Below are 17,923 nucleotides of genomic sequence, written 5' to 3'. Positions count from 1 at the left end.
GATGTGTTTCCGGGAATATCCTCCGTCACTACAGGGAGGTATAAGCTGTAATGCTATCCCTTATCAAAAACACCACTCCCCCTCCTCTCTTGCCTCCCTTTCTGCCCCTGCTGTAGCATTTGTATCCTGGAACATTAAGCTGCCAGTCCTGCCCATCCCTGAGCCATGTTTCTGTAATTGTTATGACATCCCAGTCCCATGTTCCTAACCATGCCCTGAGTTCATCTGCCTTCCCTGTTAAGCCCTTTGCATTGAAATAAATGCAGTTTAATTTATTATCTGCTGAAGAGAAGTTATGTTAACATCTGTCTTTGATTTGTCTGCACCAACACAATGCTTGGTGACTAAATAAATCTAGCATTTGATATGGAGAAATTTGTTGCCCAGAGACTGCTTCTGCCAGATGGCATTCCAGCACCATCTTTACATTGTTGACAACTTTTCTGCAGTTTATCATGCAGCACTGATAATTTGAAGGCTTTGGTTCTCTTTATACAAGCTAAAATAATTTTCCTTTTGGTCAAGATTGGTCCCTCCATCATCGTAGTAAGAAAACGGTTAATTTACAGCATTTTTTAAAGCTATTCTTTCTTACGATATTAACGTCAATGGCAAGGCACACAAAGGTGTGGTAGCCTTCCTTTTGTACTGTTGCAGTCCCTTTAATACAGATTTCCCCACAGTGGTGTTGAAAATGTGTCAAGTAATGATGATGATGAAACAGTGATCACGGAAATTGTGTGTACTTGGTAGGTGAACTAATTGGCCTTTCATCACAAACTTGGGAGGTGTCTCGAAGAACTCTTGGAGTCTTTCGACTGTGGGAATGAGGGAAAGAGCCATTGTGGATCTGGTATTGGGAATGAGCCCGGTCAGAAGATTGACATTTCAGTGGGGGAGCATTTTGCGGTACATTGACCATAATTCTTTAGGTTTTAAGTTGCATATGGCTCAGGACAAGAGTAGTCTGAAGGTAAAATTATGAAGCTGGGGGAAGGCTAACTATTACAAATTAGACAGGAACTGGGAAATGTCGACTGAGTACTTGGATCAGTCCGTATCTCTGGGCTTTGAGTCAACCTGGATTCTCACAGCATTTGGGCCTTGGTTTGTCCTGCCATTTTGTCCCCTCAACAGGAGATACCAGGCTCATATTGTTATCTTTCCATGCCATTTGGTGCAGACACAAAAGCCAGGAAGCTTGATACAGTTGCTAGCAGGCCTCAGTCTAGTCAAAGGGAATAAAGGGGATTGATAGCCTTCTCTCAGGGGATGCCCTCACAGTGTATTAAGGGCAGCCTCCGATACCAGTCCAAATTCTCCAGTGGTCAGTCAAGATCCTCTGATCATAAGTGGTGATACACCAAATGAAGGGAAAAGCACCAATGTCATAACTGTTTTCTGCCTTATGTGGGATATTTTCCTCATGGAATGGGAGAAAGCAGAGAAGGTCTGAAAACATATAAAAGTGGATAAATCCCTGGGACCTGATCAAGTCTATCCTTGAACTCTATGGGAAGCTAGGGAAGTGATTCCTGGGTCCCTTGTTGAGACATTTTTATCATCGATAGCCACAGATGAGGTGCCAAAAGACTGGAAGTTGGCTAATATGGTGCCACTATGAAGAAAGGTGGTCAGGAAAAGCCAGGGAACTATAGACATGTGGGCCTGACATTAGTGGTGGGAAAGTTGTTGGAGGAAATCCTGAAGGGACAGGATTTACATGCATTTGGAAAGGCAAGGACTGATTAGGGTTGGTCAAGTTGGCTTTGTGCATGGGAAATCATGTCTCACTATCTTGATTGAATAATTTGAAGAAGCTACAAAGAGGATTGATGAAGGCAGAGCAGTGGACGTAATTTATACAGACTTCAGTAAAGCATTTGACAAGGTTCCTCATGGTAGACTGGTTAGCAAGTTTAGATCACATGGAATACAAAGAGAACTAGCCGATTGGACACAGAACTGGCTCGAAGGAAGAAGACAGAGGGTGATGGTGGAGGTTTGCTTTTCAGACTAGAGGCCTGTGACCAACAGTGTGCTACTAGGATCGGTGCTGGGTCCACCATTTTTCATCATTTATATAAATTATTTGGATGTAAACGTAGGATGTATGGTTAGTAACTTTGCAGATAACACCAAAATTGGAGGAGCAGTGGACAGCGAAGAACGTTACCTCAGAGTAGAACCTCAGGGTCCTTGATCAGATGGGCCAATAGGCTGAGGAGTGGCAGACAGAGTTTAATTTAGGTAAGTGTGAGGTGCTGCATTTTGGAAAGTCAAATCAGGGCAGAGCTTAGACACTTCATGTTAATGTCCTGGGTGTGGTGCTGAACAAAAAGACCTTGGAATGCAGGTTCATTGGGGAAGTTATGTGGCTGTAAAGGACATTGGTTAGATCATTTTTAGAATACTGTGTGCAATTTTGGTCTCCCTGCTATGGAAAGGATGCTGTGAAACTTGAAAGGGTTCAGAAAATATTTATAAGGATGTTGCCAGGGTTGGAGAGTTTGAGCTATAGGGAGAGGCTAAATAGGCTGGAACTATTTTCCATGGTGCACCAGATGCTGAGGAGTGACCTTCTCGAGGCTTATAAAACTATGGACAGGCTAAATAGTCGAGACCGTTTCCCCATGACAGGGGAGTCCAAAACTAGAGGTTTTAATTTAAGATGACACGGTTTAGAGACTTACTTACTTACAGTATGGAAACAGGCCCTTCAGCCCAACAAGTCCTCACCGACCCTTTGAAGAGCAACCCACCCAGACCCATTCCCCTACATTTACCCCTTCACCTAACACCACGGGCAATTTAGCATGGCCAATTCACCTAACCTGCATGTTTTTGAACTGTGGGAGGAAACCGGAGCACCCGGAGGAAACCCACGCAGACACGGGGAGAACGTGCAAACTCCAAACAGACAGTTGCCCGAGGCACAGTGGTAAAAAGTTAAAAGGAACCTGAGGGGCAAATCTTCAAGCAGAGAGGGCATATGGGCGGCACGGTGGCACAGTGGTTAGCACTGCTGCCTCACAGCACCAGGGATGTGGGTTCAATTCCCGCCTTGGGTAACTGTCTGTGTGGAGTTTGCACATTCTCCCAGTGTCTGCGTGGGTTTCCTCCGGGTGCTCCGGTTTCCTCCCACAGTCCAAAGATGTGCAGGTTAGGTGAATTGGCCATGCTAAATTGCCCGTAGTGTTAGGTGAAGGAGTAAATGTGGGGGAATGGGTCTGGGTGGGTTGCTGTTCGGAGGGTAGGTGTGGACTTGTTAGGCCGAAGGGCCTGTTTCCACACTGTAGGTAATCTAATCTAATTTATGGGATTAACTGCCAGAGTCTGGTACAATTACAACATTTCAAAGACATCCGGATGGGTATACGAATAGGAAGGGTTTAGATGGATATGAGCCAAATGCTGGCAAATGGGACTACATTAATTTAGCATACCTGGTCCATGTGGAAAGGTCTGGTTCTATGCTGCACATCTCTATGACTCTAAAGGCAGGTATTACGGAAGTTGGAAGTGGGTGGCACAGCTATTACTGTTGATGCAGATGGACAGATGTCTTGAGTGAGTGAGTAGGCAGCTTAGAGGCTGTGGTGTCACAGTTGGCATGGGTAAGAACAAGTGATGTGATGTTGCATACATCAATGAGAGTGGTACAGCATAAGCCTTGATGGAAAATGGTCAGTAGCATAGATGGAGTGAGTTTAAGATATTGAAGAGAAGATAATACCATTTATGCTGGCAGGGAGAAGGATATTGACCTTCTTCCCACAGCACTGGGTATTTTGCCAGGTGGCTTAGACTTTTCTAATCTGGGTGGCAACTGCAGAAAAGGCTGGAATGGGATAGAGTTGGAGCTTCCGCTATTGGTTCTGGGACCTATGCACCACCTTATCCAGTAGGAACTCCAGGAGCATGTCTGTAAAGCAGGTAATCGATTTCCCTATTTCCAGGGTCAACATCAGGAACTATGTGGGGCAGCACCAGACTGGCAGTGTTTGTCCAGGTACATAATGTCCTTTTAAAATTTGGTATTGGGGTGATGGTCTAATCTGGGATCAACCAGTGAGTGGTGAATTGACACATGGTAAGATGGGCCGACATCAGATGTGATACTCACCATAAGGGCTGAAACACCAATTAATACATTAGGTTTGGTAACATATGGCAAGAAACCACACTTAGCTTCAGAGCAAGAATCACTCCACCAAACTTGAACGTGATCTACATTAGTTAAAAAAAAACTGACAGATTAAGCCCATTGATTGTATTATGCATTCAAGGAGGTGGTCTTCAATAGCTGGTCCAGCAATCATAACTCATTACAAACTGCCACTGAGAAGGTGAGCTGCTTCTTAAACTGCGGCAATCTATTTGATGGAGGTACACTCACAGTACTGTTGAGAATTCCAGGATTTTGATACAGTTAAGAGTGAGGGAATGGTGGTATAATGGTGAGTGCCTTGGAGGGAAAGATGCAAACAATTGGTCTTCCCCTGTATCTGATGCCTTTGTCTTTCTAGACGGCAGTGTGCACAAGTTTGGAAGGTGCTGACTAAGGATCTTTGGTGAATTTTGCAGTCCATCTTGTAAATGGTACACACTGCTGTAACTGAAAATATCTGGTGGAGGAAGTGAATGTTTATAGATGTAGTACCAATCAAGGAAGCTGCTCTGTCCTGGATAGAGTCAAGCTTCTTGAGTGTTTTTGGAGCTGAATGCAGTTAGGCAAGTGGAGAGCATTCCATCACATTTTTGACTTCTTAGAACCACACAATACAGAAAAAGCCCTTTGGCCCATTAAGTCTACACCAACAAAATGACACTATGTCTCCACGAGTCTTGTACCTTGAAGATTACAGTTTAGTTTTGGGGAGGTAGGAGGTTAATTACTCATTGCAGCATTTCTAGTCTTTGACCTGCTCTTGTAGCTACACTAATTATATGACAAATCCAATTCAGTTTCTGGTCAATAGTGCCCAAAATATGTTCGTAATAGGGAATTCAGCAATAGTAATGTCATTTAATGCCAAGAATGATAGTTAGATTCTCTTTTGTTTCCTCACTTTCCCACCCTTATTCCACTGCTGCCCTGTTGAAAATCAGTAGGTTTGAAAATACATATATTCTAAGTAAGCAAGAGAGTGTCAGGTTATTGAACCGCCACATCAGAAATTTGGAGTAATTAGATTAGCCATGATCGCATTGAAGATTTTGTTTCAGATGATAACTGCCTGTTACTTGTGAGGCATTATTGTTACTTGTCACACATATCTCAAGCCTAGATATTTTGCTGTATGTGGACAGGAATTGCTTCAGTATCTGAGGAGTCACAAATAGTATTGAACATTGTGCAATCATTAGCAAATAACCCACTTCTGACCTGAACATGGTTGGAAGGTCAATGAAGGAGCAGCTGAAGATGTTTGGGTCTAGGACACCACCATGAGGAACTCGTATACAGATGTCCTGGAGTGAGGTGACTGACCTGTAGCAACCACAACTATCTTTTTATGTGCTTGATATGAATTTAACTAGCCGAAAGTTTTTCCCTAATTGCCATTGACCCTGACTTTGATACAGTAAGGATAGTTACACTCAACTCTCTGCTTTAATGAGAAATTATTGATGGAATACGGATGTTAGTCCGTGGTGTTGTCACAACCAAAGCAGAAGAGTCACCTCCTTGGTGTTGATTGGTCACCCATCCACTGTTTTTCCTCAGTTTAAACCAAAAATTGGAGAACTGGAATTGGGTGTTGGTCATAAAGTATCTACCACTATGCCACAATTTAATACACTCAATTCTCTAAGTTAGCATTCATCCCCTCTGTGTTTCGTTAGCCCAATCACCCAATCAGGGGTCCAGATTTCAACAATATTTGGAAGTATCTTCATTTAATGACTGCAAACTTGCGCCATAAAGTTTTCAATTCTGATGGAGGTTAGGGGGTAAGTGGGTGAGGGACTGGGAGCAGCCTATTAATGAGTGAGGGATAGTGGGAATATAGATGGGCATCAGGAAAGTAGGCCAGAGTTTGCAACCGTTGTTGTTTTCTGTGTATAATTTCTGTGCATAAAAGGTTACTTGATGTACCTTAATGCATCCAATTAACAATCTGGGTGACCTCACTTTCCCACCCTTATTCCACTGCTGCCCTGTTGAAAATCAGTAGGTTTGAAAATACATATATTCTAAGTAAGCAAGAGAGTGTCAGGTTATTGAACCGCCACATCAGAAATGTGGAGTAATTAGATTAGCCATGATCGCATTGAAGATTAACTAGGTTCAGGGACTAAGTGGCCTGTTTCTACTCCCAGTTCACATTTTTGTATGTCTGAAATAGAAGTGGGCTGTTCTGACACACTACAAATCATTTTATTGATCAAGTCCTAGGTGTAAATAAGCTCCGCCATGAAAAATGTTATGCTTACTCAAAACAAGTTGTTTGAATGAACGAAGGAAGGAAGTTAGGAGAAAGTGAGGACTGCAGTTGCTGGAGAGAGAGTTTGGTGCTGGAAAAGCACAGGTCAGGCAGCATCTGAGGAGCAATAGAATCTACATTTTGGGCAAGAGACCCCGGAGGAGGAAGGCTGACTGATAGTTGAATAACATGCTTTCGCTGTTCAATTGATTCACAGTTCATCCACAGCTCTATTCCCCTCAAAATTCTTGTTTAATAAAAATCTATCTTAGCTTATATTGATGCCTGGCCTCAACAACTTGACATTCCCACTACTTTTTGTGGAAGTTGTGTTTCATAAAAAAAGCAACAGGGGCCGTTTGGCACCTCACGCTACTCTGTCATTAATGGGATCATGGCTGATCCAACATTCCTCATGTCCACTTTCCTGTCCTTTCCCTGTAACCCTTGATTCCCTTATTGATTAGAATCGATCTATCTAAGCCTTAAATATACACAAGGACACTGCCCTCATAGATCTTTTGGTCAGGAGTTCCAAAGATTTGCAGACCTCTGAAAGAAGAAGTTCCTCCTCATATTAGTCTTAAATTGTTGCCCATTTATTCTGAGGCATTTATTCTCTCCTATGTGGGGAAACATCTTCTCAGTATTTACCCCATCAAGCTCCTAAAGAATCTAGTATGTTTCACTGAGATCACTTCTCATTTTCCCGAAGTCCAATGAGTAAAGTCCCAAACTGATTAACCTTGTTCATAAGCCAATCCCTCCATACCAGAGGTCATCCTAGTGAAACATCACTGAACTGTCTTAGAGAAGGTTCATCTTGAATCCTCCTCCCCACCAACCTGAGGTCGCTTCAATCTTTAGGTTACGCTTCTTTGATATGGATTATCTTGACCTACCTAATAAACCAATTAATTATTTTCAATATTATTTTCTACGCTACCAAATCCATTAATTATTTCCTATACTTCAATTTTATCATTGTTGAATCTTTACTCCAGGGACACAACATTATGCAACCTATCTCATTATTTCACACTTTAAGATAAAGAATACTTTCTGGAATTCCCAAATAGATTTTTAGTGACTCTTTTCATTTTTACATCCACTAACTTTGGTTGTCCCAGAAGCGAAAAAATATTCTCTGTGCCTGCCCCATCAAATCTTTTAATAACCTAAAGCCTTCCATATTAGGACTTTCTCAAGCACAGGATGCTGAGGCTAAGTTTAGTATTCCAACTATTACCATGGCTTACTTCAACTATAACCCAGCATGGTTCAATCTTGTGCTTTAGAAATTAAGCCACCAAGACAAAACATGTAGGAGCAGAAGTAGGCCATTCAGCCCATCAGCCCCGCTATGCCATTCAATGAGATCATGGCTGATCTGATAATCTTCACCTTGCCTGCCTTTTCTCCATGACCCTTGATTCCATTACTGATTAAAAATCTGCCTCTGTCAATGTTTAATTTCAATGTAGGCACCTTGAAAATTACACAAGGGTACATGGTGCCTTTAAATTGAGCCATCAGTGAAGATAAGCTATACTTAAATGTGAAACAGAATAAAAGCCTGCATGATCCTTTTAAGTTCAATCATGCTTTGCCAATTCATGCACTATTTAGCTGGCAACAAATTAAGATTCAATTCCAGTTGTCCACTTGGCCTATGTAAATGTTGTGCTGATCCAAAAAAACTCAGTTTTCATTATTCTCACTCCGTTCCTAGTTGTCAAATGTAATCAATAGCAGGATTTCAATATTAAAATTAAAATAAATCAAATTTAGATCTTGATTATCAAGCAACATTATTAGACATTGCATTTTCTTTTGAACAATCTGCAAGAATATGCAGAAACAAAAGTAAAATGTTATTAATATAATTGATTGGCTGAATCTATATTTATGTAACAAAATGTGATGGGAATCCGTTAAGTTTATGCTTTTCAGTTTCCTAAAAAGAAAAAAAACACTGATTGGAGAATACAAAGACTGAGTAGAAACATGATGGCCAAAATTGGACAGCACCCAACTGCAGTAACATGGATATATTATTCAATTAGTATTCTATGTAGCTCAGAAGGTCTTGACAATTACAACACTGCAGTGAGTGTCTATTAAGGAGACCACAGTACCTTAAAACATTGAAGCAGGATGATTGGAATTTAGATTTTCAACACTGGCTGATGTAAACAAGTAAGGAGAGGGGCTTACAGTTATTGAGCAGTAAAGATCTATTCTTGAGCTAAGAAATAACAAGTGGAGGATAAACAGAAGAACCTTAAAAAATGGTGTTTTTAAAGGTCTAAGCAGTTGAAATTCTGTTCTGTCGAGATCTGTAATTAATTGGTTGATATGTTTGCATTAAATTCCTGTTTATTATTTTAATAAGACAAGATTTTACATGTGTAAAATGAGTTGATCAATATGTTGCAAATACTGTAATCTTAGTACCTTGGCCTCATCTATAATCCAATACTGCAGAGAATGTGAGGATTTCTAGACTCATTTTTGATATAGTACCACGCACTCGAGTTGCCCTCTGGTGCTTTGACAAAATGATCAATTTTTCAAACATCAGTCCTTGAACAGAGTGCTGGAGTTCTGTTCAACCATGGCAGTCATTGCTGCCAAATTTCATAGTGTCTTTAGCAGTGTGCAAGCGTTCAAGGAAGGTGACAAGAAGAGGAAAAATAAATACTGTTTCTATAACCTGGATGTTAATAAAGGATGGCTCAGATTGACAATGAAATGATTGATAAAATACACAACTTAGCTCAGCCATGAAACCGAAATATTCTGCATCAGAAAAGCAGCAAGAGAATGTATAACTCAGGACATTGCCATTTCATGGGGATACTGTTCATCTAGATTATTGTGAGCTTGTTATCATAAGAACTAATCATGCTTGACTCATTCTTCTCTGTCAGTTATCACCTTGAAGTGGTGCAGATGGTTGTGTGTTCCTATGATATCCTGAGCAGACCACCCATGGAGGCAAAACTAGGGAGAAGCGCTGACAACATGCAGTCAAAAATCTCCTCAGTGGAAGAAAAAGTGAGAAGGAAGACTGTCTATCTTAGCAAAGAAGGTGCAGTGACAAGGTGGTCTGATCATCAGACATGTTACTGAAATCTGACTTCAGTCAGCGATGCCAAGTGGATGATCCATCACAGATTAGAGTGGTGCTGGAAAAGCACAGCAGTTCAGGCAGCATCTGAGGAGCAGGAAAATCGACGTTTCGAGCAAAAGCCCTTCATCAGGACTGAAGTTGTGTTCCAGAATGAGCCATACACCCAGCCAAGCTGTTTTAGTGCAGCTTCATAACTGGCATCTGCCTGGCAATTGAAACATAGAGTCGGGTACAATTATAACATTTAGAAGTCTTTGGACAGATATTTGGGTAAGAAAGGTTGAGAGGGATATGGGCCAAATGCAGACAAATGGGACTCGAGTCATAGAGTCATAGAGGTGTACAGCATGGAAACAGACCCTTCGGTCCAACCCATTCATGCCGACCAGATATCCCAACCCAATCTAATCCCAACTGCCAGCAGCCGGCCCATATCCCTCCAAACCCCTCCTATTCATATACCCATCCAAATGCCTCTTAAATGTTGCAATTGTTCCAGCCTCCACCACTTCCTCTGGCAGCTCATTCCATACATGTACTAACTTGTGTGTGAAAAAGTTGCCCTGTAGGTCTCTTTTATATCTTTCCCCTCTCACCCTAAACCTATGCCCTCTAGTTCTGGACTCCCTGACCCCAGGGAAAAGACTTTGCCTATTTACCCATCCATGCCCCTCATAATTTTGTAAACCTCGATAAGGTCAGCAGTTCAATTTAGAAATGTGGTCAGCACGGACATGGGCAAAGGGCTAGTTTCCATGCTTTATGACTTGGTGATTCTATGAGGTATTTCCTGCCCACAGAAAGCAGGACAATTGTTGCACAGCCAAATACCACCCTATTACTCTAATCTTGATCATCTGCAAAATTGAGGAAGGAATCAATTACAGAGCTTACGCCAACAGAAGGAAATGGTGCAAGTGAATACTTGGGTTGGTGGCTAGGGTGCTGAACATGTAGTCTAGATTAGATTAGATTAGGTTACTTACAGTGTGGAAACAGGCCCTTCGGCCCAACAAGTCCACACCGACTCACCGAAGCGCAACCCACCCATACCCCTAACCTAACACTACAGGCAATTTAGCATGGCCAATTCACCTGACCTGCACATCTTTGGACTGTGGGAGGAAACCGGAGCACCCGGAGGAAACCCACGCAGACACGGGGAGAATGTGCAAACTCCACACAGTCAGTCACCTGAGGCGGGAATTGAACCTGGGTCTCTGGCGCTGTGAGGCAGCAGTGCTAACCACTGTGCCACCGTGCTGCCCACCGTGCCACCCACCGTGCTCACTGTGCCGCCCAGAGTCTGCTTTTCCCTGGACGGTGTTACATTTTTGGAACATTCTTGAAGGATTAGAGACACTGAAAAGATTTGTAGATGGTGGACAGGTTTTGGAGAATCAACAAGTGAGGCAATTGCCACTGAAGTACCAGCCTGAAGCTTGAACTTTTAAAATCATATGCGGAATGGCAGCAGTTTATCATTGACACGATGCCAAGACTGCTTCTGCAGCACCTGCAAAACCCATGATTTCTATTAGCAAGAAGGTCAAGGGCAGCAGAGGAACACAACTACCTACAAATTCCCCACAAGACACACACCTAAATCAGAACTTTAAAAAAATACAGCTTTTTTTTGCTATTGTATCAAAATCCTGGAACTTCCATGGCAGTATTGTGGCTGGACCACCACCAAATAGACTGTGGAAGTCCAAGAAAGTGGTTCACCACCATCTTCACAAGAACAACTTAGGACATGTATCAAATGGCCAGGGACACCCACATTCGATGAAACAGTAAAGCAAAGGAGCTGCACACAGGCGATCAGATACATGAAAAGGTTGGGAAGGCGGCATCCTTGATCAGCAGCATTTATGAATGAACAGTCCTCTTCATGTTACGCTGTACCCACTACAGATGGGTGGGTCTAGGAAAGGCGCCCTACAATTCATCTGTCTCAGTTTCTCCTGGCTCAGTTTCACATCCAATGAGATCACAATTTTTCTGAGCAAACGTAGAATTTAAGCTTTCAAAAGGCCAACATTCCGAGGGAGGAGAAAGAAAATGCTTCAGAGACTTAGAAACATAGAGCAGAACCAGACCGGTTTGCTGGTACAGCGGGTAGCACTGCTACCGCACAGCACCAAGGACCCAAGTTCGATTACATCCTTGGGTGATTATCTGTGTGCAGTTTGCATATTTTCCCTGTGCCAGTGTGCATTCCTACTGCGTGCTCTGATTTCCTCCCACAGCCCAAAGGTGTGCAAGCTAAGTGGATTGGCCATGCTAAATTGCTTTGTGGTGTCTATGGATCAGCCATGGCAAATACAGGGATAGGGTGGGATGCTGTTTATTCTTATTTTCTTTTGTTAAAATGACTGAAAAGCAAATGTTAAATTTGCAGTCATGGGAAAGGTGCACAATTAACACTAAATTTGTGAAGAATAGATGCACAAATGATAAGGCTTGAAAGTTTCATTGTTTTCCTTAATTTTGCTCAGGCAGAAAGTCTGGAGTCTGTTTCAAGATTGTAGACCGATAGCAATGTGGTTGACTCTTAACTGCTCCCTGAAATGACTGAACAAACCAGTCAGTTCGAAGGTAATTGAGGATGGGCAACAAAAGCTAGACTTGACAGAGAGATCTTCATTCTATTAATTTTTAAAGAAATATTATAACATACAAGCACTGAGAGCACTTCACAAGCCAAAACTAATCCAGTTAGATTATCACAGATTAAACAGGTTTTCCACTCAAAACACAAAATTGAAATAACTTGTTGAGTATCACTTTGGAATCTCAATACTTAAATTTAGTGGATTGCTGATGTATTTTGTGAAATTTCTAAAAATGCAAGTACCCATAAGTATTAGGTAGTGTTTACATCTCTGTTAAAGTACAGATTAATATAATCAAAAGCTTTACAATTCCAGCAACAGTGATTCAACTACACATGCTTACTTACTTCTAATCCTCCATGGATTTAAAGTATTTGAAAAAAAATTGTGCAAATCTGTGAGTAAACAGCATTAATCATGCACTGGCATAATCGGAGCTTTTGGTTAGCTTTCCTTTCTGCACAGCCCTGATTGGTCTTTCAGAGAATATTCTGAATAATTTATTTAGTTTAGAATACAACTTTACAGCAGAAGCAATTACTGTGTTTTTTCTGTAGCTTTAAAAAAAAAAGATGTGAATCTTATGGTTCTTAATTTATTTCATGAAATACCTTTTTAGATGAGTTTTGTACTCATTTAAAATTATTTTTATGCACTGTGTTGTTAGAAAGAATGTTGTGATGACTTGCAATGCATTGCCTGAAAAGGTGGTGCAAGCAAGTTTCGATAATACATCAACAAAAGAACTGCAATTGTTTCATTGTTTTCCAATTTCTGATATTCTGGTTTACTGTCCCACTAATTTAGGATCATGCTGGAGGGTCACGTGACCAAAACTTCCGAAGTAAGTGACTACCAAATGGAAATTCTCACTGAAATAGCTGGATAGTAAAAGTAAATGTGTATGTGATGAGAAATGTGACTATCTTTTAGAGAGCAGAAGACTTAGTCTGCCCAAAAATTCTTCAATATAGTTTCAGTGACACTTTCATTGTAATAGCAAAATTGTTTGAAGAACAGTAATTATTATTTGGGGGTAATTCTTGCTTGCTTAAAACTCTATTCATTTTGATAACAGTGCAGCAGTACAATATCCTTTTGGGGGAAAGTATTCCATTCCTTCCTGTTCTGGCCTAAATGTGATTCCAGACCCATAACAATCTGGTTGACTCTTAAAGACCCTCTGACATGGCCTAGCAAGTCATTTAGTTCCAGGGAAAATAGGGATGGACAATAAATGTTGGTCTAATCAGTGACATCCACATCACATGAATGAATGAAATAAAAATTCAGCAGGTCAAGAAATTAGCTTCCACGTGCTACCAAATGTAGTAATCATGTCAGTACAGAGATGATGACTCATTTCACTCCCCCTCCCTCCTCCATCATCATCCACAACCCGATTCAAATGGGTTCAGCCTCCCATTGGTGACATTTAGCAAGCAGAAAGAATGCAAAACCAACTTACACTATAATGGAAAATCAGTCCAAATTATCTTTTCTCCTCCAAGACATCAAAGGGTTGTGTGATTAATCTTGGCTTTGATTAGGATCAAAGAGAGTAGTAGAAAGGAGGTGGGACTATGAAAGACCATAATGGAGACAGGATGAAACCAATGTTAAATTTAACTACAAGTTATAAAGATATAAAGTTAAAAAATCATGAGGGCAATAGATAAAGTGAAAAGCAAAGGTCCTTTACCTAGGGTGAGGAAATTCAAAACTAGAAGGCACAATTTCAAGGTGAGACATGACAGATTTAAAAGGGATTAGTGGTGCTGGAAGAGCACAGCAGTTCAGGCAGCTTCCAACGAGCAGCGAAATCGACGTTTCGGGCAAAAGCCCTTCATCAGGAATAAAGCTTTATTCTTGATGAAGGGCTTTTGCCCGAAACGTCGATTTCACTGCTCGTTGGATGCTGCCTGAACTGCTGTGCTCTTCCAGCACCACTAATCCAGTATTTGGTTTTCAGCATCTGCAGTTATTGTTTTTACCTCGTTGATTTTAACCCTACTGCAAATCCTCTTGCAAGGATGCCTGCCTTGAAGAAGATTTAAAAGGGACCTGAGGGGTAGCTTTTTCACACAGAGTATAGTTTGTATGTGGAATGAACTGCCAGAGGAAATGGTACATGCAAGGACATTCACAATATTTAAAATACATTTGGTCAGGTACATGAACAGGAAAGATTTAGAGGGTCTGGGCCAATTGTAGTTAAATGGGACTAGTTTAGTCTGGGAAACTGGGTCAGAATGAATGGGTTGAACTGTAAGTTTCCATGCTGAATGACTCTTGAACTAATAAGCACCAGATTCTCTGCTCCTTTTGTAAAGGCTTTAAGTGTAACTGTTCTGACCCAAGTTCCTTATGGGCAATAAACACCTTCTGACAATCGCCTCTAATTCTTCCTGGAAATAAAAGTTTAACGAGGTACCTGCTTGTACATTGAACATTGATCATTACAGCTCAGTACAGGCCCTTCGGCCCTTGATGTAGCGCCGACAAATGGAACCAATCTGACACCCATCTATCCTACACTATTCTATTCTCGTCCCTATGCCTATCTACATGACCATTTAAATGCCCTTAAAGTTGGCGAGTCCACTACTGTTGCAGGCAGTGTGTTCCATGCCTCTACTACTCTCTGAGTAAAGGAACTACCTCTGTTATCTGTCCTATATCCATTACCCTTCAATTTAAAGCTAACCATCGCCATCTGTGGAAAAATGCCCTCACTTTCCAATCTATCCAACCCTCTAGTTATCTTAAATGTCTCAACTAAGTCACCCCTCAACTTTCTTCTTTCGAATAAAAACAGCCTCAAGTCCCTCCGTGTTTCCTCATAAGACCTTCCCTCCCTACCAGGCAACATACTAATAAATGTCCTCTGAACCATTTCCAAAGCTTCCACATCCTTCCAATAATGCAGTGACCAAATGTGGCCACACCTGAGTTTTGCACAACTGCAACATGATCTCATGGTTCCAAAACTCAATCCCTCTACCAATAAAAACAAACACACGGTATGCCTTCTTAACAACACTATCAACCTGGGTGGCAACTTTCAAGGATCTATGTACCTGGACACCGAGATCTCTCTGCTCATCTGCACGACCAAGAATCTTACCATTAGCCCAGTACTCTGTATTCTTGTTACTCCTTCTGCATTAAAATTCATTTACCACCTATCAGCCCAGCTCTGCAGCTTATCTATTTCTTTCTATAGCTTACAACATCCTTCGTCACTATCCACAACTCTCCTGACGTTAGTGTCATCCGCAAATTTAATAGCCTATCTTTCTAAAAATGACAAACAACAGTGGACTCAAAACAGATCCTTGTGGTGCCCCACTAGTAACTGAGCTCCAGGATGAATATTTCCCATCAGCCACCACCCTCTGTCTTCCTTCAGCTCACCAATTTCTGATCCAAACCATTAAATTTCCCTCAATCCCATGCCTCTGTACTTTCTGCAATAGCCTACCATGGGAACTTTATCAAACACCTTCCTGAAATCCATATACATCACATCAATTGCTTTACCCTCATCCACCTGTTTGGTCACCTTCTCAAATAACTCAATAAGGTTTGTGAGGCATGACTGACCCTTCACAAAACCGTGGTGGCTATCCCTAATCAGCTTATTCTTCTCTAAATTATTATAAATCCTATCTGTTATAACCTTTTCCAACACTTTACCCATAACCGAAGTAAGGCTCACTTGTCTATAATTTCCAGGGATGTCTCTACTCCCCTTTTTTTTAGATTCCCTACAGTGTGGAAACAGGCTCTTCGGCCCAACCAGTCCACACTGACCCTCCAAAGAGTAACCCACCCAGACCTATTCCCCTCTAACTAATGCACCTAACACTATGGGCAATTTAGCATGGCCAATTCACCTGACCTGCACATCTTTGGACAGTGGGAGGAAACCAGAGCACCCGGAGGTCTTGAAGAAATGAACAACATTTGCTATCCTCCTGTCTTCTGGCACTATTCCTGTAGACAATGAGCACATAAAGATCAAAGCCAAAGGCTCATCAATCTCCTCCCTGGTTTCCCAGAGAATCCTAGGATAAATCCAGGCCCAGGAGACTAATCTATTTTTATACTTTCCAGAATCGCTAACACCTCCTCCTTATGTACCTCAATCCCATCTCGCCTATTAGCCTGTATCTCAGTATTCTCCTCAACTACATTGTCTTTTTCAAGTGTGAATACTAACAAAAAGTATTCATTTAGCACTTCCCCTATCTCCTCTGACTCCACACACAAATTCCCACTACTGTGCTTGATTGGCCCTAATCTTACTCTAGTCATTCTGTTATTCCTGATATACCTATGGAAAGCCTTAGGGTTTTCATTGATCCTATCTGCCAATGACTTCTCATGTCCGTCCTGGTTCTTCTTAGCTCTCTCTTTAGGTCTTTCCTGGCTACCTTGTAACTCTCAAGCACCCTAACTGAGCCATCACATTTCATCCTAACATAAGCCTTCTTTTTCCTCTTGAAAAGAGATTCAACTTCCTTCGTAAACCACATCTCCCATGCTTGACAACTTCCTGCCTGCCTGACTGGTATATACTTATTAAGGACCTGCAGTAGTTGGTCCTTGAATAAGCTCCACATTTCAATTGTGTTAATCCCCTGCAGTTTCCTTCCCCATCCTATACATCTTAAATCTTGCCTAATCACATCATAATTGCCCTTCCCCCAGCTATAACTCTTGCCCTGCAGTATATGCCTATCCATTTCCATCACTAAAAAAAACTGAATTGTGGTCACTATCACCAAAGTATTTCCGTACCTCCAAACCTAACATCTGGCTGGATTCATCACCCAGTACTAAATCTAATGTGGCCTCGCCCCTTTGGCCTTTCTACATACTGTGTCAGGAAACCCTCCTGCACACATTGGACAAAAGCTGACCCATCTAAAGTACTTGAATTACAGTCCTCCCAGTCAATATTTGGAAAGATAAAATCCCCCATAACAACTACCCCGTCACTCTCGCTCCTATCGAGGATCAACTTTACTTTGATATCCTATCCTCTACATCTCTGGAACTATTTGGAGGCCTACAGAAAACTCCCAACAGGGTAACCTCTTCTTTCCTGATTCTAATCTCAGCCCATACTACCTCAGTAGATGAGTCCTCAAATGTCCTTTCTGCAACCGTAATACTGTTCTTGACTAACAGTGCCACACCATCCCCTCTGTTACCATTTTCTCTATGTGATTATGATCTGTCATGTCATTTATAACTCTCACACCAGTAGCCTTCCCTTTCAGAGTAGAAGTGTTAATTGGGTAAACAGAGATGATTTTATCAGATTATCCATCACATTTGATCAGGTCATTGTGATTTGCATGACCAGAACTAGCCATCAACAAACCCATTCCAGAGGTTTGTGTAAGAATAGATAAAAAGATGTTTCCAATGACTGACTGCATTGTTGGCTATGACAACATGGCCTTATTAAATCAGACGTAGTTCCTGTGGTCTGATTCAGGGCAATGGACAGCAAGACTCCACCACTGATTCATTGCTGCTATCTCTGTCCCTCTAGCACGGGTGGTGTCATGCTCTTGATGATTCCCCCTGACAGTATCTTGTTAGATTCGCTATGGCTAACCCCATTTCTTTTTTAGTCTGCTGGGTGCTTATTCAACTGCCATTTTGGGAGCCATACTTCCAGAAGATGAAATACATGTCCCAACTATCTCAAGTTGTTCCCT

General features: G+C 41.6%; 1 protein-coding gene across 4 annotated transcripts in view; it reads right to left on the bottom strand.

The window, feature by feature from the left end:
* Positions 1-17,923, bottom strand: part of ctnna2 (catenin (cadherin-associated protein), alpha 2) — a 1,236,619-nt gene that overhangs the window by 376,707 nt on the left and 841,989 nt on the right. The gene's annotated exons all lie outside the window — the stretch shown is intronic.

This window comes from Chiloscyllium punctatum, chromosome 1 (assembly GCF_047496795.1).
Source record: "Chiloscyllium punctatum isolate Juve2018m chromosome 1, sChiPun1.3, whole genome shotgun sequence".
Classification (NCBI taxonomy): Eukaryota; Metazoa; Chordata; class Chondrichthyes; order Orectolobiformes; family Hemiscylliidae; genus Chiloscyllium; species Chiloscyllium punctatum.
This window is presented reverse-complemented; position numbering and strand designations above follow the sequence as displayed.